General features: G+C 34.8%; 1 protein-coding gene across 1 annotated transcript in view; it reads right to left on the bottom strand.

Moving 5' to 3' along the window:
- Window positions 1–21392, bottom strand: part of GLRA3 (glycine receptor alpha 3) — an 81202-nt gene extending 59810 nt beyond the window's left edge. The window contains exon 1 of the mRNA XM_087724570.1: window positions 21267–21392. The gene's annotated coding sequence lies outside the window, so the exon portion shown is untranslated. The remainder of the gene's footprint in view (window positions 1–21266) is intronic.
- Window positions 21393–24095: the final 2703 nt, after the last annotated feature.

The following is a 24095-nucleotide window of genomic DNA, read 5'->3' as shown; positions in this document are numbered from 1 at the left end:
GGAGAACTGGTAGTGGAAATTTTGAGTAGTTTGGAGAACCAGTAAATACCACTTCTGACTATTCCATCTGTTCTCTGCCTCCTGAGTCCCAGCTGATTGGGAGGGAATGAGGATTTTGCAGTAACCTTCCCCTGCTACGCCCACCAAGCCACGTCCACAGAACCAGTAGTAAAAATTTTGAATCCCACCCTAGTCACAACATAATGTTTCCAAATATTATTTTGAATAATAGCACTATACAAAATAGACACTAATAATCTTAATGATAAGTCACTAGTGCCTATCATTTCCAGGAATAGCTATGGTTATAGTTAAACATAGTGACAAAGAATACATTCAGGGCCAAAACTGGTAGATGTTGGCTAAACCATCCAAATGGTAAACTTGAGGAAATTTTTATTATCACATACTATTTCTTTTATCTGCTGTCCAACTCTCATCTTGTCTGGAATAAACTTCAGCTTTCTAATCTTTATGTAGACATTGATCTGGAGCATGCACAGCTTTTTGGATTTAGATGAAATGGAGAAATAAATATAATCAATCAAAACTCAAATTATCTCTTCTACTAGATTCAGGTGTTTGATAAATACCACTGGGACAATATGTATAGTAATTTGAAATGCATACTAAGACTGCAAATAAGACTTTCCATTATCCTTTTAGCATAGTCAATCTGCAAAATGTGTGAATTTAATTATTCTCATATAAATATGAATAAATAACTAAAGCACATATAATATAAATTATTTAAACACCTTCTGTTTGTGAAAGTCATAGACAGAAGAAAATTTATTTAATTAGAAGAAAATTAGTTAAAATAGAAGAAAGATTCCACATTCCAGCATGGCTCTTAACACACACACACACACACACACACACACACACACAAACACACACACACATGCACAAGCAGTATTTGTTCATCTATTTTAACTTTATATTAGCTAGTCACGGCATTCTCTGAGCAGTTGGAGTTGTTTTTTTTTTTCCTTTTCAGAGTTTTCATTAAAACAAAGGTTAGCTGATACATATTATGAGAGAAATGCTTTTGGAGCTTGTTCTTCGAGATTCTAAACTATGAACTGCTGTAATAAAGTAAAGAGACATGTAGAATTTATTTTAAATACTTGCTCCATGAGAATCAGAAACATTTTAAAATATCTCACAATTGCACATCATTCAGCAACATTTTTATGAATAAATAGCACCTAGTCATCCAGACACCACCAACTGCTTTAGAAAAATAAAAGCACACCTGTCCACAGACATAAAAGTAAATGCTTATGTTTAAAGGAACACCTATCAAGTAGTTTCAAAATGTCCTTGAACAGCTATGAATCTATTTACATTGAAACAATGAATTCAATAGTTCAAAGTTGTCTGAGAATAGGAATTTCATATAAAATGTGTGAGATTATGCTTCCCGTTGATCTTGAATTATGGGACAGATTATTATTAGCTCTCAGTACTTTTCTTTCTTTCTTTCTTTCTTTCTTTCTCTCTCTCTCCTCCTTCTCTTCCTTCCTTTCTTCTTTCTGTCTCATGCACACAGACACTCTAAAATACTTTATCTTGGTTTAATGTTAGCCCAGGTTGAACATTACAATATTTTGATGAGAGACCACGTTTTCCTCTCTTTTTGTGCATTTGTGTTGTGTGCTTTGCATGTACACACACACACACACACATATGCATTCCCATCAGTTTACTAACATAATAGTACTTCATTACATCTAATAGTAAACTACTAGTCTAATGGTCAGAACTGTCAGGCCTTTCAGTTAGGCCAGGTCAGGAAACAGACAGCATAAAGGTTAATGGAGCTTTATTGCTGTAGCATATAATAAAATAATGTTGACGTCTGACAGAGTAGTGTCCTATCCCTTCTAATACCAAGATAGTAATCTTTCTCACACCATGCTCTATCACAGAGATGAACTGTTTACTTACTGTATTCCTTCCTCAAGACTATCTCTGTACTTTTCTATACCAACCAATAATTGTGAGAAATTACCCCAAGCCCAAATTAAAATTAGTATTGTATTTTATTTTTAATTTTTTTTTAAAGGTGACAAGTACCAGAGTAAAATAATCTCCAATTTTGCATATGAAATAGTTATTGAGGACTTTGAGAAGAAAAACCATTACATGAAGGTGTGCAAGTATGTCAAAGAGGTATATGTGAGTGCTTCCCCTGTGAAAACATCCAATTGAATGCCCAAGAATAGAATGTTTACATATTAGTCAGAGTTTTACAAACTATATACCTCTAGTTAAATATACTACAACTGGTATATAAATAGAATGAATTCATTAACAATTTTCCAGTAAGATATGAATTTTAATCTAGGAGTTTATTTCAGAAATTGTAAATTATGTTTAGTATACTTTTTATTAAAGCTGTACTAGCCTATATATATATATGTGTGTGTGTGTGTGTGTGTGTGTGTGTGTGTGTGTGTGTGTGTGTGTGTGTGTGTATATATATATATATATTCTAATTACAGAAGCATTATGGTGCAACTACAGTAAACCTACTAAATTCAATAGGGCACAATATTCCTCAATTATTAAAAACATTGCATTCAACCCATGTTATACAGTGAATAGAGTATGGACCTGGGAAGATGTGATTTCATATTTCTTCATATCCCTCTGTACTCATAAACAAAGATATTAAGCGAGTTATTCTTTTTCTTCTTGTCCAAATTGACTAGAATTTTGGTAGGCAACAATAATGAATGATAACAAAATATACATACAGCTAGACACTGATAGATTGATAGATAGATAGATAGATAGATAGATAGATAGATAGATAGATAGATAGATAGATAGATAGATAGATAGATGATAGATGATAGATGATAGATGATAGATGATAGATGATAGATGATAGATGATAGATGATAGATGATAGATGATAGATAGGTAGGTAGGTAGGTAGGTAGGTAGGTAGGTAGGTAGGTAGGTAGATAGATAGATAGATAGATAGATAGATAGATAGATAGATAGATAGATAGATAGATAGATAGATAGATAGATAGATACAGGGGGAGAGGAGGCATCTGAACGCCAATAACCATTAAGTTCTGTTAGTGGCCATTACAATTAAAATTTGTAAATGAATATCAAGACATATTTTCAAAGGAGATCTGGAACTAATTTGCTGTAAAATTGAGAAGCAAGATGCAGTTTAAGTTACTCTGATAGTTTAGTAGAATGTTGATGAATGATCAGTTAATATTTGTGTGGTATGTATCTGTTTTCTATTTTATGATAAATAAAACTTACTGTTATTTTTTTCCTTCATTCAGTCATGTCCAGTTCCTGGACTGCCTGCATAAATCTTTGCAGTTTTCTTGGCAAGGCTTTTCAGAAGTGGTTTGCTGTTATCTCCTTCGAGGGTTCAGAGAAATTGACTAGTCCAAGGTCACATAGCTGGCTTTCTGCCTAAGGAAGAACTCAATTTCTAGACTGATATCTTCAATACTACACGAAACTGCTTCTCAATTTAGTTAATACGTATGTCAATAAATAATTCTGCAGAGATTATATGGATATAGAAGACTGGCAGTAAGACTAAACAAAATGAGGCAGTAATCTCTGAAAGAAATTTCTGACAGGCATCATAGTCTGGTATTAGATTAAGCTACGTGCCATTCAGCCTCCTCATGAGAGCTAAACTAACAGCAAAATGAATTAAAGCCTGCCCATCAATATCTTCATTTCAATGTTTTTTTACAGTTTCTCTCCTTTTCATCATCCTTACGTTAAATTGAGGAATATGGACAAAAGATCCCCCCCACCCCAATTTAAATCTGTTGACATTGTTTTGGCTGAAGTACTGCTCCTTAGTGTGGTGCTGTATATAAAACCTCAGATGATAATTTGGAAATCACAATATCGTTCAATAGCATTTCTGTATTTTTTTCAACCATTTTTCCATTTTACTCTTGCTAGCTATTGACCCATTAGTCATAACAATTCAAACAGAGGCCAAAGGAATTTTCAGAAAAAAAAGAGAGAATTATTAACTGCAATATTGTGCATTCTAGTAATAGCACCATGAAAGGCTTCCAGGGTCATCAAGTGCAATCTTCTGGTCTGTAGGAGATCCACTGAAAGTAAATTGTTTCTGACAGGCATTTATTTAGTCATATACTATCTCTCTCCCCCCCTCCCTCCCTCTCCCTCCCTCCCTCTCTCTCTCACACACATACACCCAACAGATGCACAGACACATAGATACACACATTTGTAACCTAACTTTGCTTTTAGAGCTCATGTTGGTTTATGTGGGAATCCCCTTTAATTTTTCCTTCTTGAATTAAAATTGTTTTACAGAATGAAAACTGGGAAAAAATACACAGTTTTGGATAAGAATTGGGAATTTAGTATCTGCTTTATAGAAATAGGCATCCTGGTTAACCAGTATAAAAACATCTGGAAAGAATTACAGTTACATTTAGTATTCCTGTCCCTTATAAATTGGAGTCCTAAGATCACTTTGAGTGTTGTTCATGTTTATTTTTAAAAGTCAAAGTAAAAAAAAAATAGTTCTACCACTATTGCTGATCTGCTGTCTGCCTAGCCTGATAATCCAAGAATATTCCAAAAAATAACCACACCACTGGTAAATATATGATTTTTGGAGTGGCGGGGGAGGAATTACATACAAAAATAAAGACCACAGAGAATTCCATCTTCTGATGGACAATTTCCCATTGAGGCTGGCTGAAGAGATAAAAATTAAAATTAATTATTGAAAGTTGATCCTAATTATCATTACAATGTATTTCAATATATTTTATGAGAATGCTTGATGAAGTTTTAAAATCAGAAACAACATGATTAACTGTTCATGTGTGGTCCTTAGTCTGGAAATTATACCTAATAAGATTGTAAGGAGTTCAATAGAACAATAAATGTATAGGGTTATATAATATTTAATATTTTCTTTCTGCATTGTAAATTGAGGTAAACATCATAGTTAAAAATGGTGGGACTTTCAATAAAATTTTCTTGGTATTATAGCGTAAAATATTCCAATACCATATCTTGTATATGATTTCACCTTATCAAAGTTTGCAATGTTTGGGGCACTGAATGTATCATGGGCCCCATTTCCTAGCTATATTCTAACTGGCCAAGTATCTTGACCCTATATTTTTATTGGTTTTATTGGTTTTTGTTTTTAATACTTTTTACTGTAATATATATTTTTGAATTGCAAGCTGCCAGACTAATTGACTGAAATGGGTGGCCATAAAAATGAAACAAATAAATAAATATTTCATTATTTTTGTTAAAAAGAATCACTGAAATATTGGAATTTCTCTTCAGTCTAACATTTTTAAACATGTGTGATATATTCAGGTCTCTGAGTAGGTTTATACACAGATTTGTTTCAAATATTTTTTTGTGTGAAAATAATGTTTTTTATTTATCTTTGCAATCATTTTAATTTTCAGTAATTGTGAATGATTTAAAGAGAAGGGGCGGAAGTATTCCTTTAGTAACCTGTTCTTTCATTCAAAAATCAAGATATCTGACTCGTTTTCCAGCACCAAGTATCAAAGATAAAAAAATAATGGTTTATAGTCTACCATAAAATGTCATTTTAGCCAATTGATTTTTGAAATGTTTTATAAAGCTTGCACTCGTGAATTGCAGAATTTGCCCTTTTACATTTTTTTCTCATCAGTTTTAGAAACTTATGTTCACCTTGTATGCTCTCCTACCTGTCAAATTTTTCAAAAAGGTTAATAAAAAAGAGAAAGGTATTTAATGGCTTTCAAAATCTTTGAAAAGGTTTTTTGTCAGAGATTGTGAAGGTGAATAAGTAACTATGGATTTGACAGAGAACAGAATTATATCCTATACTTTAAATAAATAAGCTTAGGGAAAGTGTACAATAATAACCCTTGAAGTAATATTGTAGATCTATAATATTAAATATAGACACATATTTAATAAACTAAGATTTGCATGTACTGTTAATTCCTCAAGAGTAGTGGTCTGTTGAAATGGCACAACTTTTTTATTCATTAATAGTCTACTCCAGCTGATAAGACTGATTATTCTTTTAGTCGTTTGCAATTTGATATATGGCCTAGTTGGTTGAGTAGTCTACTTGGATGCAATGCATAGACTCTGGTGTCTTGAAAAGTTAAGGACAATGAAAATTTAGGTAAATCAGTAGAATAATGATAAGGAAACATATGGGAAGAATCAAATCAAAATAAATTAGACTCTAATTTATTTCATGGCACTAAAAGAAGCCAAAAGTTGTTCACCCTGAAGTCCTTTAGATGATTAGAACTCTTTTAAACTCCATACTAAGATACTGAGGATTCCACAGAAAATTATTGAAATTGCAGGATATGTGATGTACATGGTATAAAATGGGTTTTATTGATAGGTGTTATAAAATATTTGGTGGCTTGCTGTTACATGCGGAGAAATAACTTGATTAAGGAGGAGAGCAAATCTTATAAACTTCTTACTGAAAGCTTTAGCAGATTATACTTACAAATGCCAGCCAGATGGATGTAAAAATAAATGAAAGACTAACTCTGTAACAGATGCGGTAATCAGCAGAGATAAAAAAAATGAGCTTAGTTCATAGCTGTACTTGTATGCATGCAGGATCTCTAGTAAAATTAGTTCTGAGTTTAATCTCCAATTTAAAAGAAATATCTAGTTATTTGGGTGTTAAATTGTCATCAGCCCCAGCTGTTGTATAGAGTTGCAAACAGGTATTCCTTTTGGCCATTTTTTCAAATCAAATTTGTGCTGCACAAGCTTATTCCCAAGCATCCCATTAAATTAGGCAAAAATACATCTATAATAATTCTTTTTCAAAGTGTCCTATGATATGTCATGCAACTTATTCACGGAAAAACATAAACCTGATTGTGGGAGAGCAAGAGATTTATCTCTATCATTGGAGGTTCTGACCAGATGTGGGTTGCTGCCAGTATTACACTGGTTTGGTGCACAAAAAAGTTTGCTCACTTCACTCGCGCACATGCCAAACGCACGCTAGGTGCATGCACATTTGCATCTAAAAACGTCTGTGCATGCACAAAATGATTGAAAGGGAAAAATACATTTCTGTAATGAAAATTGTTCTGTGCATGCGCAGAATTGAAAATCAAGATGGCGGCACCATAGGAGAACCAGTTTGGGGGTGTAGCAGGCCTGTGTCACTGCCAGCCAGCAACTCAGGCCCCAAAGTTACTATTGGTTCGGCTGAACCGGTCCAAACCGGTAGGGACCTCTGTTTCTGATACTCACACCTTCTCACTTCCATTTTACTTTCCTGCATGTTTAGTCCTTCACCCTCCCCATTCAATCCCATTGTACCCACAATTCTGATTATTGGACTACACTGGACTTAAATGGAAGAATAAAATCCCATTTAAGTCCAGTGTGTTTCACATCACAGAGATTCGGGTGAACAAGGAAGCAAGAAGCAAGAAGCATTTCCAGCTAAAACCATACCTCCAAATGAAAATGGAAGCTATTACAGTCTTTGGGTTATGACCATTTGTTCAGGGATTGCCCAAAGTTGCAAAGGTGCTGAATGAGAAGGATTTACAACCAGTTCTTTTAGTTGCTAGCTTCCTACAAGGAAAGACAATGGGGAAGCCAGCAGGAGGTTGCAAGTCACTTTCCCCCACACACATTCACCCACCAACTTGTGATGCCTTTGGTGCTCACCTACCCACCTGCCCGCTTATAACTTTTATTCCTCAGCCTGTTTCACTGGATTCCTACCTCTTCCCACATTGCAGTCATGTGAGATCACTTGCTTAACGATGCATGTAGTGCTGAGGTTACAATAGCAACCAGGAATACTGGAGTTACCATTAACAGGCATTCTGATCCCAATTGCCATGGTAAACCAGCAACTACTTTGCATTTTATTGTATTGGGGAAGGATGTGTTGTCAGTGTTAGCTGGTTGGTGTGATGTCAAGCTTGTGTTTCCTGCTCAACTTCTCTGACTGCGGTACTTAAATCTTATAAAACTAACTTTTTATAACAATTTCTTTACATGAATTGAACCTAACTGCCTAGATAACATCCCTGTCTGTTCTACAGCAATCTAACTAAGAGCTACAGTTTTAGAATCCAGATTGGATTTCAAAAAAGATAGTAATCACTTGAAAGAAATAGCAGTGTAGGGAGATATTAGTTGTAATGTATAGGATAGTCATAAAGGACCATATTAGATCTGACTATAATCAGGGTAATTAGTTTTTCATGCTTGCTTTAATGTCACTTAAGTACTGCTAAAAATTCAATAGCTGAAATAATCTTCACATCTGAACTTGTACATTATTTCCCTTTTTTATATTTGTGCATGGTGAGATGTATAATTAAAAAATAATAATTACAAGAACACTGAAAATTTATCCCTATTCACCATTTCCTTTAAATAATGACAATGAAATGTGTGCTGAGGTTTCAGTGTTTGAAGAATGAAGACCATGTGTGACAACTACTTTTTTTAATTTTTCAACTGTTTGGGTCTTATGTCTCTATGTTGCTACTTCAGCTTTAAGATCATCTTTCAAACCTGTGTAATGGTTGCCCCTACTTATCCTACATATGTAAGATGACTGTTTCCTAAGAATAAACCTTAAAAAATAGGGTTAAGTGTCAAAGAAATAACAAATATTTTGATATATATTTTTAGTGCTAGGCAGATATTTTATTACCTCAGGTTATTGTAAGGTACATATTATGTTAATATACTATAATGGTGCCTTTAAAATTGCTTTCATTGCTGTTATTTATAATGTACTGTTTAAATATGATTATGGACTGCATGTTAATTATTTTTACTCATGGAGTCAAGTAGTGCTGTCAAAGGATTATGACTGAGTTATCAAATATAATGGATTAGAAACCCATTACATTTATTTTAAATACTTGTTATAATATTCATAACCTCCTTATTTAAAATTATTTGTTTATGATTTTGAAGTATTTTGTAAGCGACCTAGGAACACTTTTGCTTTGAAAATAGATAGATAGATAGATGATAGATAGATAGATAGATGATAGATAGATAGATAGATAGATAGATAGATAGATAGATAGATAGATAGATAGATAGATAGATGATAGATAGACAAACAGGGAGACAGACAGACAGACAGACAAACAGGTGTCAACTAACTTTGAAGCTCCTAGGGTTGTCATTATTGTAAAGATAAATTGAGTAGCCATGGTATACATAGCAATAGCAGTAGCAATAGCAGTTAGACTTATATACCGCTTCATAGGGCTTTCAGCCCTCTCTAAGCGGTTCACAGAGTCAGCATATCGCCCCCACAGTCTGGGTCCTCATTTCACCCACCTCGGAAGGATGGAAGGCTGAGTCAACCTTGAGCCGGTGAGATTAGAACCGCTGAACTGCAGATAATAGTCAGTTGAAGTGGCCTGCAGTACTGCACCCTAACCACTGCGCCACCTCGGCTCTACATAGCTAACCTATGTTTTTGGAGAAAAAGGACAAAATATAAATCTATAAATTAAAATAATAAACAACAGCAAGCAATACAGATATAAATAAAAAAACTCTTCCATATACAGAAAGCAGAATTCCAAATCAAAAGAAATAGTAAATATTTCTTCCTTTTTATTCTCCAAGATTTACATCTTTTGTAATTATGAAACTTCTGGATTCATTTTATATGTGCACAAACAATAGTGCAAATTGTTTGCACATTAAGTAATAGTGCACATTAAGGTTTCCTTAAGTTGGGCAGAAAACTTTCAAATATCAGTTATTTGTGCCTTTTTGTTACCCATATGTATAAATGCTTATTTCCTTATAGAGAGCTTTTCATTTCTTTAACAAAATGGAAAATGTCTGATTTTTTTACTTCTTCCATTTTCACTTAATAAAATATAACAGCTTATAAAGAATATTTTACTAAATGTTTTAAATGTAATCAGAGCACAGAATCAATGATCACCAAGTACTTTGATAACTCAATTTTCTAAACATAGAAGACAAGAGAGAGCGAAGGTAGAAGGATGCCAGTATTCACATCATTGTGATTGTAGATCTATACTGAATTTCTTCTTTCGGTGTTTATGATATTGGACATAGAATAATGTTAGATGGCTTTAAGTTTTAATTTGAAATGTTTCTTTACCACATTAGGTTATTTTAAAAGTTGTAGTTTCATCAGATTAGTATTCTACACATCAGGCCACATATAGCTTAAATATCTGCTGTCATTTGCTCCATTAAACTGTCTCACACAGGGAACATTACTGCTGATGTGATAATTCTTTCTAGTGCAGGATATATTTGCTCTCTTTTGCCTGGTTTAAGGGCTTCTATAGCTCAGGCTCATGTTGTATTGGATAAAAGTACATTTATTTTTCCTTTAGGCCTTCTTCCTCCATATATCCCTTCAAACCATTCCATTTTGTATCACATGTATATTTCTGTCATGCTTTTTGCATGTGTTCATCCTGCATTTTCCCTGCCAGGAGCAGTGTAGCATGAAATATAAGCAGGGACAGAAAGCATTTCTGTTGCTTTCTGTTTCCCAAATATGTTTCTCAATACGTCAAGTAAGGATTGTTATCAGACATCATGAAAGAAAGTTGAATGGTGAGAAGGCTACCTGCCTATTCAGAAAGTGTGCAGGGATATTTGTGCAGAAATGAGGGAAGATCAGTGATAAGGATTTTCTTATTTAGACTTGGTTCTGGTGATGGAAGATTCCCAGGCTATTAGTTTGTATACTGAAGATATGCATACATAACACGATGGTAGATATTCTTCACCTTATTTATGAAGCTATCAAGCAGTCAATTAATAAAACAGAAAATATTTTGAACTGGCATGAGAGCATGAATCTCTATACATGGAAGAAAAGAATGAAATAATCATGGCTGACCTTCTGAGGATGTGCAGCATGTAGCTTCATCAAGGAATACAGCTTAAATACTCACCATGTATCTTCTGTGATTTTACATCTGTCCTAGTATATACTACATACAGTTTCTAGCAGACTTAGACAATTGTTTAACTATTTTATGTTTAGCTAGAAGAGTATCAGTTACAATTGAAATGTCTGCAGCTGGATATCGTCTGCAGCTGGATATCATCTGCAGCCAAGGGTTACACTGTCTTATTGTATCTACCAAGAGAATCTGCTTATGCTAATAGTTAACTGACCAGATGTGCCTCTTCTTGGAATATTCTTTCTATTGACAACCATATCCTATTTTCATGGCCAGGGAGGATATCAGAGATTTTACAAGGTTGGGAATAAGCTGTGGTGATTACAACTTGGCTGACATTATAATAGAAAAAAAAATGTGTACTGCATAAAAGTGACTTCAGAGTCCATGACTAACATTGTTGTCACTGCACCATATTGCTCTAAGGTTTGGTCTAGGCTAGAAAACCAAAGACCATGAGTTCAAATCCCATCTTAGCCATGAAAGTGGCATGGGTGCTTGGTATGGAAAAGGGAAGGTGTATTGGATATGTTCACTGCCTCATTTGTAAATGACCATGTAAATTGTCTTTGGGCAATGCTAGCTCCCTCGGCCAAGAAATGGAGATGAGCATTGTGCCGTGGAGTGGGACATAACTGACAGTGAAAACTTCTACCTTTTTAAAAATGAATGAATGAATGAATGAATGAATGAATGAATGAATGAATGATATAGGGCATTGTTATCCTTACTCTACCATGAGCAAGCATAAAGCTACGTACACTGAGCTATCAGTGGCCGACAAGCATATTGATTCTCAATTGCTGTTTTGGAATATCACTTATCTTTTATCTCTAAGATTCTTCCACAACCTTTTCCAGTAAAAGTTTTTGTTAGATTCTTGACACCTTACTAGTTCATATATCAATTAGAATGTATATAGCATTTTTATATTTATCTCATATTCATATTTGGGTGTTGGATTGGGTTGTGTGTGATATATTTTCCTGCACTAGAAATAATTTGGAGCTGCAATGCAAGCAGTACTTAAAAAAATTAAGATGAATGATATATCCATTTCAAGCAAGCAAGATACCACATTATTAAATTGTTTGTCATCAAATGGGGCAGGAGTTTGAATCAACATCCTATTCTATTCTATTTGTTTTGTTGCTTTGAACAAAGGATGATATAGAAACTAAAAAACAAATGTAACTCATAAGTCATAAGAACAAATGGCTTGCACTTCTTTCAATACAATTTTGGAACTACATAAATGTTTTGTATTAATAATGACATACAGTATATAAAATCCATATTTAAATATTTCTTGCTATCTAATGTATAATGTGGAACTAATTGATTTTTCTTTCTTTCATATTTCCTAAAAAATAAAACATGTCGGTACAGAGAAAATGCCAGAGTGTATTAGAATGCTACATTCAGTCCCAAGCCTTGAGGGAAGAAGTCATGCTGTGTAGATGGATTAACCACCCAACTGTAACCAGCATCGCTATTAGAAATTACTGATTCTAGAAGAGAACACACTCTTGCTTTTATTTTTTAAAATATGAATATAAAGATATATTGTTATAATTTAAGAAGAGTCTTGTTGGATTAGTCCAAAGTTCACATCAGTTCTACATTTTGTTTTTCACAGTGATCAGTCGGGGCCCCACTTTTGATCTTCTACAACTTTCAAGGTCTTAGTGCACAGAGATTTTATTGCTATGAAGATATATATGGATTTTAATGGTTATATACAGTATTTGCAAAATTGGGCTCTTGTTAATTGGGTCTAGCACCACCAATATTCTGGGAAGCATGCTGACTATAATGATTTTCATTATTTCACAAAACTCCACCGCCGAAGGTAGTCAATTTTTCAATTTAGTTTGTGAATAAAATATTGTCATAGAACTAATAAGAATTAATCTTCGGTCTACTGAAATTTTCAGAAGCATCTGTATGATTGATCAATTGAAAAGAAGCAAATAGATGCAATGCAAAAATTCTTTAATCCAACTACATTTCATGCAAACCAAGGATTCTGTTGGTTTTTTTCCACAAAACTAAATTGTACTTACAGAAATTTGTACTCTTTCTCAATAATAATCTTTGCACACTGTTTCAAAAATACTTCCATAAATTACTACCTTTTAACCCATCCATGTACATGTTGAAGCCATAGTCTAGGCACTTCTTTTTTCTTCTCTTTTCTTTTTTATTTTCTTTTCTTCTTTTCTGTTCATCTTTGTCAAGGAAAACCAAGTACACATCTGACAAAAGTTATATGGGAAAATCCCTGCTTGATTAGAGTTCCTGCTATGCATCATTGCTCTCTAAAGCTTGGAGGGCATCATTTATGACAGATAAACAGAAAGAAGGTCATAATTTTGCTATGTGATTCACAGAGATAAGAACATTTAGTGTCTCTCCATGCAGAAAGCATTTCTAAGCATAGATATTGTTTTAGCTATTTGTCTTTAATGGACTTTTCTATTTTATTTCTATTCAAAAATTTTAAAATACCTATAAGTGTGATTATTGCCTCCCAAAAATTTAGAAAGTAATCTTAATTATATCCTAGTTTAATACTAGGAGCTGACAGCTAGTCAGTAGCATTTCAGTTCAAGGTTTCGTTTTTTACTATTAAAAAATATTACTATTCAAGGGACTTGCTATATGAAAAATGCATGTATTCACCAAATGAGACCTCCTTTCTTTTTATCATACTGACTGTTATATTGACATTTTACATATTTTTTCTGCCACATGTATCTACAGATATCAATATCAGGAGTGAGTTTGAAATTAGGTCTGATCATACTATCATTTTGGACCAGATTAGTTGACTTTTGTCTTTTGTAAAACCCAAGGTCACTTGAGAATGCTTATCTATGGTTTAGTCAACTGAAGCACTTGTTATTTGGAATATTTTATGATCATGCCAAAATTGTAGCTAAATTCCACAATTGTCAAAAATCTTGAAAGGTCTGATCAAATTAAACAGCCCTTTGAGTTTACTTTGAGAAACTATGTTTTACTTTACTCTTAGTTTATCATGAGAAAAGGCACAGGTGAGCTTTCTGCAGAAGGGTTGAGATTGAGGGTGAAACCAAGCATTCTTCTGCCATGCTTTACTGGTGAGGAGAGGCAGCATATAAATTTAATAAATAAATAAAACAAGAGCTAAACATCCCCAATACAATATCCAGCAGCATGTACTTTACTTGACCAGTTCTCATTTGTGTAACTCTAATCCTAACTGTAACTTTGACTATTGAATATGGAAGTAAAATAAATGGATGCTAGTGCCATCTTGTCTCCATTAGGTTTGGAGGCCACTAATCAAGAGCTTTTACCAGCTCAGAAAAGCATGCAGTTGGTAGAGCTGTTGCTGCTTTTCCCCTCCTTCTTCTTCCTCTTCCTCCCAAATTTATTGAACAGCCAATACATTAAACAAACAAAACAAACTAACTAACAAACATAGCCTTATACCATATGTAAGTATATACAGCAGTATATAAGTACATATAAGTATATATAGCATATACGTATAAGCATTGCATGCTAAAATGTAATATGCCTTGTGTGGGCTGAATATCTGAAACTGAATCAATTGCTTAGTTGTACCCTGCCCAAACATTTTGAATTGGGATGTGTGACATTTTAGATAGCAATAGCAATAGCAGTTAGACTTATATACCGCTTCATAGGGCTTTCAGCCCTCTCTAAGCGGTTTACAGAGTCAGCATATTGCCCCCAACAACAATCCGGGTCCTCATTTTACCCACCTCGGAAGGATGGAAGGCTGAGTCAACCCTGAGCCGGTGAGATTTGAACAGCCGAACTGCAGAACTGCAGTCAGCTGAAGTAGCCTGCAGTGCTGCATTTAACCACTGCGCCACCTCGGCTCAGTAATGCTTCCTATCTGAATAGGGTCAACATGTACCTTTATGTTCCAAAAATACAGAAAGCTACCTAGTTAAAGGCTTCTTATATTCATGGAGTGTATTTTAACAAATTAAACATTATTAAAACCTGCATAATAGTTCTTGTCTACAATGTTGTTGGCATTAGAAATTAACAAAATAATGTATGTGTTATTTTCTCTTGAGATGTAGGGTATCTTAGGGCATTTACCTGATTTAATATTACTTGGATGACCCTTTTTCAATGTTTCCCAAAATATATGTTTACCTACAGTACATTACATTGAACTTTTGAGTTAGTCTTGACTACTGGTGGTTGCCTGGGCAAGTCACTGCAGTTTTCTTGACAAGATTTCAGAAGTGGTCTGCCATCACCTGCTTTTTAGACTGAGAGAGAGTGACTGATCCAAGGTCATCCAGTTGGTTTCATATCTAAAGCAGGTAGGTATGAACTGATGGTCTGCCCTTTCTAGCTTGTTGCTTTGACCACTACACCAAACTGGGTTTCACCTAAAGTACCTGTTCTAATATAGGGCTATCTAGAAATTCTGAGAATTATAACATCTTAACAACTACAACATATTTGACTGCCCTTATCTACAGTATATTGAAATCCAAAAATCCAAAATATAATAATGCCGACCAGGTATACATAAGAAAATATCCTTCAAAGCATAAGAATAGCTCTGCTAGATCCGATAAAAATCTTAGCTAGAGAAGCATTCTTTTTCTAACAGCAGCTAGCAAAATATTAGTGGGAAGTTCTTACAGCAATCCTCTTAGACTAAGAAAATACTTGAATGTTAACTAAGCAACCAATTATAGAAACATATTTCCAGAAAATTAAATTAAAATGGGAAACATATGACACAGATCTTATGCAAATAAACCAGTATTTATCTTTTATTAGTAATACCCTATATTACAGTAGAAGCATTACAAAGTGTGTTTTTCTCCCTCCAGTGAAATATATAAACCTGTAGGTGGAGATTTTTCAAGCAAGATAGTTTTGATTACTTTTCAGTCTGCCTCAGGCTTTCAACTATCTGCTTCCAGTTTTCAGGTATCAACTGATATGTTTATTGTCCAGATTTTATAAACAGAAAGAATCTCTCATATCACACTGCTACTGTGAATTCATTTCACTATCTATATTCACAAGCAAGATGTGAATTGGGTATATCCTACTGTTCTTCCACAAAACTGCTCTCCAGAAAGAAGCTGCTACTGGTTCAGGAAGTATATATCATGATTATGGTTTAGTGGAAACACCATTTCATCAATCTTGTAGTTTATTTACTAGTCTCTGCAAAAATTTGCACCCCAAATAGTTATCATATTTCTATAAATCTCAATAATGTAGGTATGGCTTTATATAGAATAGAATAGAATAGAATAGAATAGAATAGAATAGAATAGAATAGAATTTTATTATTTGTATGCCGCCCTTCTCCGGGAGGACTCAGGGCGGCGAACAATTCAAGGGGGAAAAAGGGGAACATAAAAAACAAAATACAAATAATAAAAGTAAACAACAGTCGCACAACCATACATGTCGAGAGGGGAGGGAACTCATCACCCCCAGGCCTGCCGGCAAAGCCAGGTTTTGACGGCTTTTCGGAAGGCCTGGAGAGAGGTGAGGGTCCGAATCCCTGTGGGGAGTTCATTCCAGAGGGCCGGAGCTGCCACAGAGAAGGCCCTCCCCCAGGTAATAGCCAGGTGGCATTGGCTGGTAGATGGCACCCGGAGGAGGCCAACCCTGTGAGATCTAATGGGTCTGTGGGAGGTAATTGGCAGCAGGTGGTCTCTCAATGAATGTTACAGCATAAATTTTTTAAAATTAACCATAATTTTTAATAATTGTACTTTTTATCTGTATCAACAATAAGGTCAACAAATATATAGAGCACTCACATTTGCATAAATGGAGATCTTTATTTAAGGCATCAAGACAATAGGACCCATTTAATAGAATTAGTCTTTTTGAAGAACAGAAGATTGTTTCTAGATGTTCCTGAAGTGACAATGTGATTTAATAAAATTCTGTGGTTTCATAGTTATTCTTAGAAGTGCAAGGTAAAATGGGAAATAATTTAGCCCTGTTAGAAAGCTGTCTAAATTTTATACGTTAAAAATGTCTATAAAGAATTAATCTTTATTGTAAAGTTTATACAGTTTAACTTCAACTTTCCCTATAAAATATTTCTTTCCCACTAATGGGAAAATAAATTCTAGTAAGATTTTATTCTGCTAATTTTGTTCTGACTTAGATGCACCATTTGCAGGTCTACTTCTGCAAAATTCCAAATTCATTTCTAGCAGCACACACAGCAAAAATCTCCCTTTGATAGTTGAGTTTTGAGAAATAAAGCAGAAATATATACAATGCAAGTGAAACACTGAAGAAAGAGATTTAGCCTTGACTTTACATATAGGTATTCACATCTTCACAGTCATAAAAATGCTCCACAAGTAAAATTGTAACACTCTTTTAGACCTCATTGCCTTCCTATACTATATATTAGATTGATTTTGGCTGAGGACAAAGGACAAGGGACAAACAATGTCTAAGATGCAGTATGTTACTATGAGAAGCTTTTAGTCTACAAAAGGATAAGAGATTATTTTTTAAAAAATCTAACTTTGCAGATGTTTGCAATGTTTTCTAATTTCTAAATAAAGGGACCGTTAGATGGACATAACAGTCTAAAAAGGAAGATATAAATATGCAACACTCTTTTTAGAGCTCACTGCAATGCGCTCTACATGGGGCAGCCTTTGAAGAGTATTCAGAGACTTCAACTCATCCAGAATGCAGCCGCGCGAGCGATTGTGGGTGCACCTTGGTACACCCATTTTATCCTTCGTGAGCTGCACTGGCTACCGATCGGTCTCCGGATACGCTTCAAAGTGCTAGTCGTAACTTATAAAGCCCTTCATGGTATTGGACCTGGGTACTTGAGAGACCGCCTGCTGCCAATTACCTCCCAAAGACCCGTCAGATCTCACAGGGTCGGCCTCCTCCGGGTTCCGTCCACCAGCCAATGCCATCTGGCTACTACCTGGGGGAGGGCCTTCTCTGTAGCAGCTCCGGCCCTTTGGAATGAACTCCCTGCAGAGATCCGGACCCTCACCTCTCTCTAGGCCTTCCGGAAAGCCGTCAAAACCTGGCTGTGCCGGCAGGCCTGGGGTTGATGAGTTCCCCTCCCCTCTCGACTGGTATGGCTGTGTGATTTTCGTGTATTTTAATTATGTGTACTGTTGTTTATGTTCCCTTTCCCCTTTGAGTTGTTCGCTGCCCTGAGTCCCTCCTGGAGAAGGGCGGCATACAAATAAACCAAATACAAATACAATACAATAATATTATTAAGGCTAATGCATTCTTTTGCTTTCGCATTGTTTTTCATCTTACAGTTCTCAGAATTCCCATTTTAGAGCTGCCAAGGTTGAGAAACACTATGTTTATGAGGGTACAGATAAGTACTATGAGAATTCTTGTATATTGAATAGTGACCACTGAAATTTAAAAAGTCTGTGAAATAGATTATGAAACACCATTTTATGCACCTGCTTAGCATTGATACTTTGAGGAATGGAATAACAGTATTAATAACCATTCATATAAAAACTTCCTCAAAAAAGTTATATATTATCCTTTTAAAAATTCTGAATGGTTTGCTTTTGACTAAAATCAATTAAATGTACCATAAAAGTGTTAATTAAAATATAACATTGAAACAGTAGGGGGAAAATAAGTTTCTAAATAGCAGTATTTTAAAAATGAATGCACCAGTTGATTAAACTATGAGACAGAATAAACAGATCTTATTTATTACTGAAAAGACAATCAATAAATCTATCATTATGAGTATAAATACTCATATATACTTAGGATTAGCCTAGCATATTGTTGATTAAAAACAATAATATTTGTTCTGTGAACTGCATAGTTGAATTCCTATCATCATCACTGCCCTCACACAGATTATAATTATTACTTGTATTGTTCAGAAGCAGAGTGTTTCCTTTGAACCTCTACAGTATTAATAGGACATCTCCCTGGATTGTAGGATTGTGATGCTGGTAGATTAAAATGAAATCATCTTAAACTAAATAGATTAGTGGAACATTTAAAATTAAATACTTCTCAGTTTACCAAATGATCCAAAAGATACTGTAGGTAAACCTCCGCTCTTTTATTATATGTTGCATTTTCTCATCAAATAGCATGTTAGGGAATTGATAATATATAGTAGTATTTACATACGTAATCAGCAAAATAGCTTCAAGGGAAAAATACATAGGCATCTTTTTTTTTCTCCTAACAGTGCAACTGAAGTCCTAGGAACCTATTTATTTTTAGATAAAGAAATATATGATGGACTTGTAAATGGCTTTCAACTTCTAATGTCATTTCCCAGATTTCCATAATAAATTACAAGGAGGCAGTTACTGAGCATCTGTGACTAATGATCCTTCAAGATATACTTGTATGATGCAATATAATTAAATTAAATTAAACATTCATCACTGGATCCCAGACTTTTCTAAAATGCAATGATAGATGAGATGTATGCATAATGATATATTTCAAAAGTTTAAAAAATGCACTGTTCTTCCTGAAATATATGAAAACAATGGCAGCAGTTTTGAAAATAGCATAGACCTTTCTTCATGAATTCAGTCATTGTGTGCATTGTCTATATATTGTGATCATGCCCCCAGGTCTTCATTACTACTCTTTTCATTTATATTTGGAGAAAAAAGATGAGTGATGAAAGATGTGCTCAAAATATAGAACAGTTCACTATGACGCTGATTTAAAAGGAAGAAGCTCCTGTTTGAAAGAGATTTTCCAATCGCTCCGTTAAATTGATTAAACCTTAATAAATATTAAATGTATTTTTTTTTAAATATCAGTTATGTTTTATTACATTTATTTCTTGTTTTACTATAATAATAAAATGTCAAATATTGAAACTTTGAAATAAAAAGCAGTGCAAATATTTTAAAATACATAGATAGTAATTAATAGTGTTGCTAAACTCAAGGGAAGGCAATGGTAATATTGGCCACATAATTTCTGTTGGGAGATCATTTCCACGAGACTCCAGGCATTACATTTGCAGGTTCAGGATGGGACCAACAATAAGCAAACCCTTCTGTCTACAAATCAAATTGGTGATAATAGCAATGAAAGAGTCTGCCAGTTTAGAGAGCTTGTAGAGGAACTATATTTTTCTTTTATTTAAATGTTAATTCAAAGAGTGCTACTTTATTACTATTTTTAAAAAAATCTGCAGAATCTGGATAAAATTAGTTGCAATTGGTAAATATTCAACTAATATTGAGGAAATCAATTTGCCGTTTGAAATAACCACAACAGTAAGCAAAACAAAATTTTCTATAGGCATGAAATCATATTATTAAAATAAATAAAAAATATAAGACTTTACTTTTAAAAATATATGCACAAGGCTATTCATTGTATGATATCAAAATCACAACCCTTGTTTGTGTACAAAATAGTAGGACAAGGTTTCCACAGTGGAATCACCAGACAGTTGTCATTTTGCTGTAGTAATATTTATGCTTTTATACAAAGTGACTGAAAAAGAGGAATTAATTCACAAACTGCACTAAAATGTAGTTTGATGTATATAGTATTTTGAATGAATCCAGCCATTGTAGTTTGTAGATCCTAATTTATGTTTTCACACATTAATCCAATTATGGGCTGAATCAGAGATTGCTATGCACAGAAAGCCTCTGTTTTCTCATAACAACAGCAATGACAACAGATAAATTCATATATTAGAAAAATACAAATATTTGAAAACATGGAACATATTTCTTTTCAACTCTCTATTAACAGAATTGGGAAGCAGAGAAAATTTCAAAATGTATGTTTCCTGCTCAAATATGTCCCTATTTACCATAGTCAGGTATATTTTCCTTTTAATATGATTCCAAAGAAGGAGGAAGAAATCATTTCCTTATTTCCTTGCTTGCCACTGTTATCTTCCTTCTAATGTACACAACGATAAAGTTAACAGATTTTACATGTCCTAATGCTATCCTTGGACAGGGTCAAAATAAACTGAGGATCACTTATAGCTTGAGGAAAGGCTATTTTCGTATCACTCCAAAGGGAAGTCAGGGGAAACATTCCTCTGTATTTCTTCACATTAAATTTTGATATTATATTATATTGTGATTTGTCTGATTATGGTTTATTTGATAAATTATAATTGATGGGATTTTTAAAGTATGCTAATAAAAGTATAACAACCTATAGTATATGAAACTATACTATAGAAAATGAAAGTATAGCAAAACATAGTACCTGAAAATCAGCTGGGTTTCCCTTCTGCTCAGGTGGAAAGAGATTGTTTTCAACTGGATGCTGTTGGACTGCCTCAGCTACCATACCACTTAGCAATTCAAAAATTGTTAGTAAGCAGGTACCAAGTGGCCTGTTGTTGCCTTGTGCTGCCCCTTTTGCTGGATCTTTCATTACCAGGTAGGTTTTCCCAGATGTTAGGCACTCTTCAATTTAACTTTCTTGTAGTATATTGTTAAACTGCTTGGCAATGATTGGGTATAGACCAGTTAGGTGTTTCAACCAAAAACCACGCAGTTCATCTTCACCTTGTGCTGACCAATTCTTGATCTTCCTTGCTCTTTTCTCTACCATTTATGCTGTTATTACTATTTCTTTCATTTCATCTTCTTTTTTTATTATTATCACCTCTTTTAACCAAGTTGTATCCTTGTTGTGTTTCTTTGGGTTACCCATATCTGCTCCCAGAACTGCACTGTTTGTTCCTTGTCAGATATTCACTGATTCACTGCAGATTCTTCATCGATAGATTGGTAGAAATGTTCCTGATTGGATTAAAATGGGAGGTTCTGTCTATAATTTGAAATTATAGCTTCCTATCTGATGATCTTCTTGGCTATAGCTGTTTTCTGTTTAATTTTTTCCAATTGATTTCTTGGTTAGATATTTGTTGGTCTTCTTGTTCATCAGCTTTTAAAATTCCATCTGTTCTAACTTGCTTGCTTTTGAGCTTAACTCACTGACCTTATTTTCCAGTCTAATTTTCTATTTTTGCGGTGAATGAATGATTTGGGGTTTTTTTTCTTCTCTGTTGATTTTGCATCCCAGATATTCAGCTATAATTGCAGCTGTGCTATACAATAATTGGCTTGTTTCTTGCAGTGTGTTGATGTTTATACTTGATATTGCAGTATTTGCATCTTTTAACGCTTTTGCTAGCAGTTTCTTTGGAGGAAGCATCAATGCTGGCAGCCTTATTCTCATGCTTTTCTGTTGTTCTAATTGCTCAGTTATTCTTTGTTTCAATTCTTTTACTTCTTTAGTTAGAGGTCTTTTTTCTTCCTGAGAAAGAGAAGGTGCCTTATTTCCAAATGAAAACAATTGTATATCTCTGCTGGATTCATCTATTGCCAACTTCCCCTGGTTTGCCTCTATATTTTGAGTTACTTCTGGCAAGGCTTTGATTTCTTTACTCTTGATAAACCTTTACAGTTTTTCCAATCTGCTTCTGTGAATACTTTATTTCGAATTATAAATTAACATTGATCTCCTAGCCCCATGAACGTGAACCAGGGTTGGGTTTCTGCCAGTTCTAACCTCTTCTATAGAAGAGGTTCCACAAATTTACAGTGCCGTTCTGAACCAGTTACAGCTCCCTCCCCCGCCCATCCGCACATCATCAAGATGAAGAGCAAGAGGAGGAATTCTGGGAGTTGAAGCCCACAAGTCTCAAAGCTGTCAAGTTTGAACAGCCCTGAATTTTTTTTCTAAAGGGTTAGGGATGCAAGGGTCTTGTAACTTGACAGCTTTAAGACTTGCACACTTCAATGTCAGAGTTCCTGAACCAACATGACTGGAGGAGGAATTCTGGGAGTTGAAGTCCACAAGTCTTAAAGCTGTCAAGTTTGAACACCCCTGGGGTTTTTTTCTAAAGAATTAGAGGTGCAAGGGTCTTGTAATTTGACAGTTTTAAGACTTGTGGACTTCAAATGCCAGAGTTTCTGAGCCAACATTTTGGTTGCTAAGCAAGAGCGTTGTTAAGTGAGTTTCACCACATTTTACAAGTTGGCCACACCCACCCAGTCACATGGCTGGTAAGCCACTCCCACCTGGTCACATGGCTGGCAAGCCACTCCCACAAAGCAGGCCACACCTACAGAAGAGGTTCTAAAAAAAAATTGAAACCCATCACTGTAGTGAACCTATGGCATGTATGCCCAAAATGGCACACGAAGCCATCTCACCTGGCATGTGCAGCGTCACCTGTCCCTCTTCTGGGTTTCTGGCATGCATGTGTGTGTGATGATCAGCTGGCCTTCATGCGTACAGCAGTACTGGAAACTGGAAGAGCTGGTCTTCCATTTTTCGGTGTGAGCATATGAGCCAGCCAGTTGATTGTCACATATGCATGCATGTCAGTAATTGGAAAACTAGCTGGCCAGCACACATGTGCATGCCGGAAACCAGAAGTTCATTTTCCAGCATGCCCCTGGGTTGTGGTCCCAACAAGCACGCACATGCTCCCTTTTCAACACTCAGTGCTGAAAAGGTTCACCATCACTGTGCTAGCCTCTAGCTAACAGCTAACTGTTTTGTTATCTCTGATTCTGTATATTGTTCTTTCCAGAACCAGTGCATTCATTTCAAATATCCTCTTCTTCTTGCACTTGGTCTGTAATAACAGATGATTATTTCTTTGTTTTCAATCACTATCTATTTGCAATGGGTAAACAACTTTTCTTCCAGTAGTTCTGCAGCTGCTGGCCTGCAGCCAACTGCCCTGAATATTATTGTTGTTGTTCTTTACCCAATAAGTTGCAGTAATACTTTTAATACCATGAAATAACAACATCTGCCTATCCCATGTTCTTGTGAAGGATTTGGTAGGTGGACAAAAATCCAGTCTAAAAATCTGACTTTGAAGAATCACACTTGGCCAACGAAGAATTATATTGTAGTCAATAATATCCAATAAGGGTAGGGAACCAACTAGAATGACTTTAAATTTCACCCAGGACTACACTTGCAACATTCAGAGTTTTAATGATTGGGTGAGGCTGCATTTTTGACCTTTAGTTTATGGAAGGTTGGATGGAATTAAGGGATTCTGTT

The sequence above is a fragment of the Thamnophis sirtalis genome, unplaced genomic scaffold, assembly GCF_051295495.1.
Source record: "Thamnophis sirtalis isolate CommonGarterSnake01/CBP01778 unplaced genomic scaffold, rThaSir2_p1.2 scaffold_10, whole genome shotgun sequence".
In the NCBI taxonomy this organism is placed as follows: Eukaryota; Metazoa; Chordata; class Lepidosauria; order Squamata; family Natricidae; genus Thamnophis; species Thamnophis sirtalis.
Note: the sequence above shows the minus strand (reverse complement) of the source record. Positions and strands in the feature narration are given on the sequence as shown.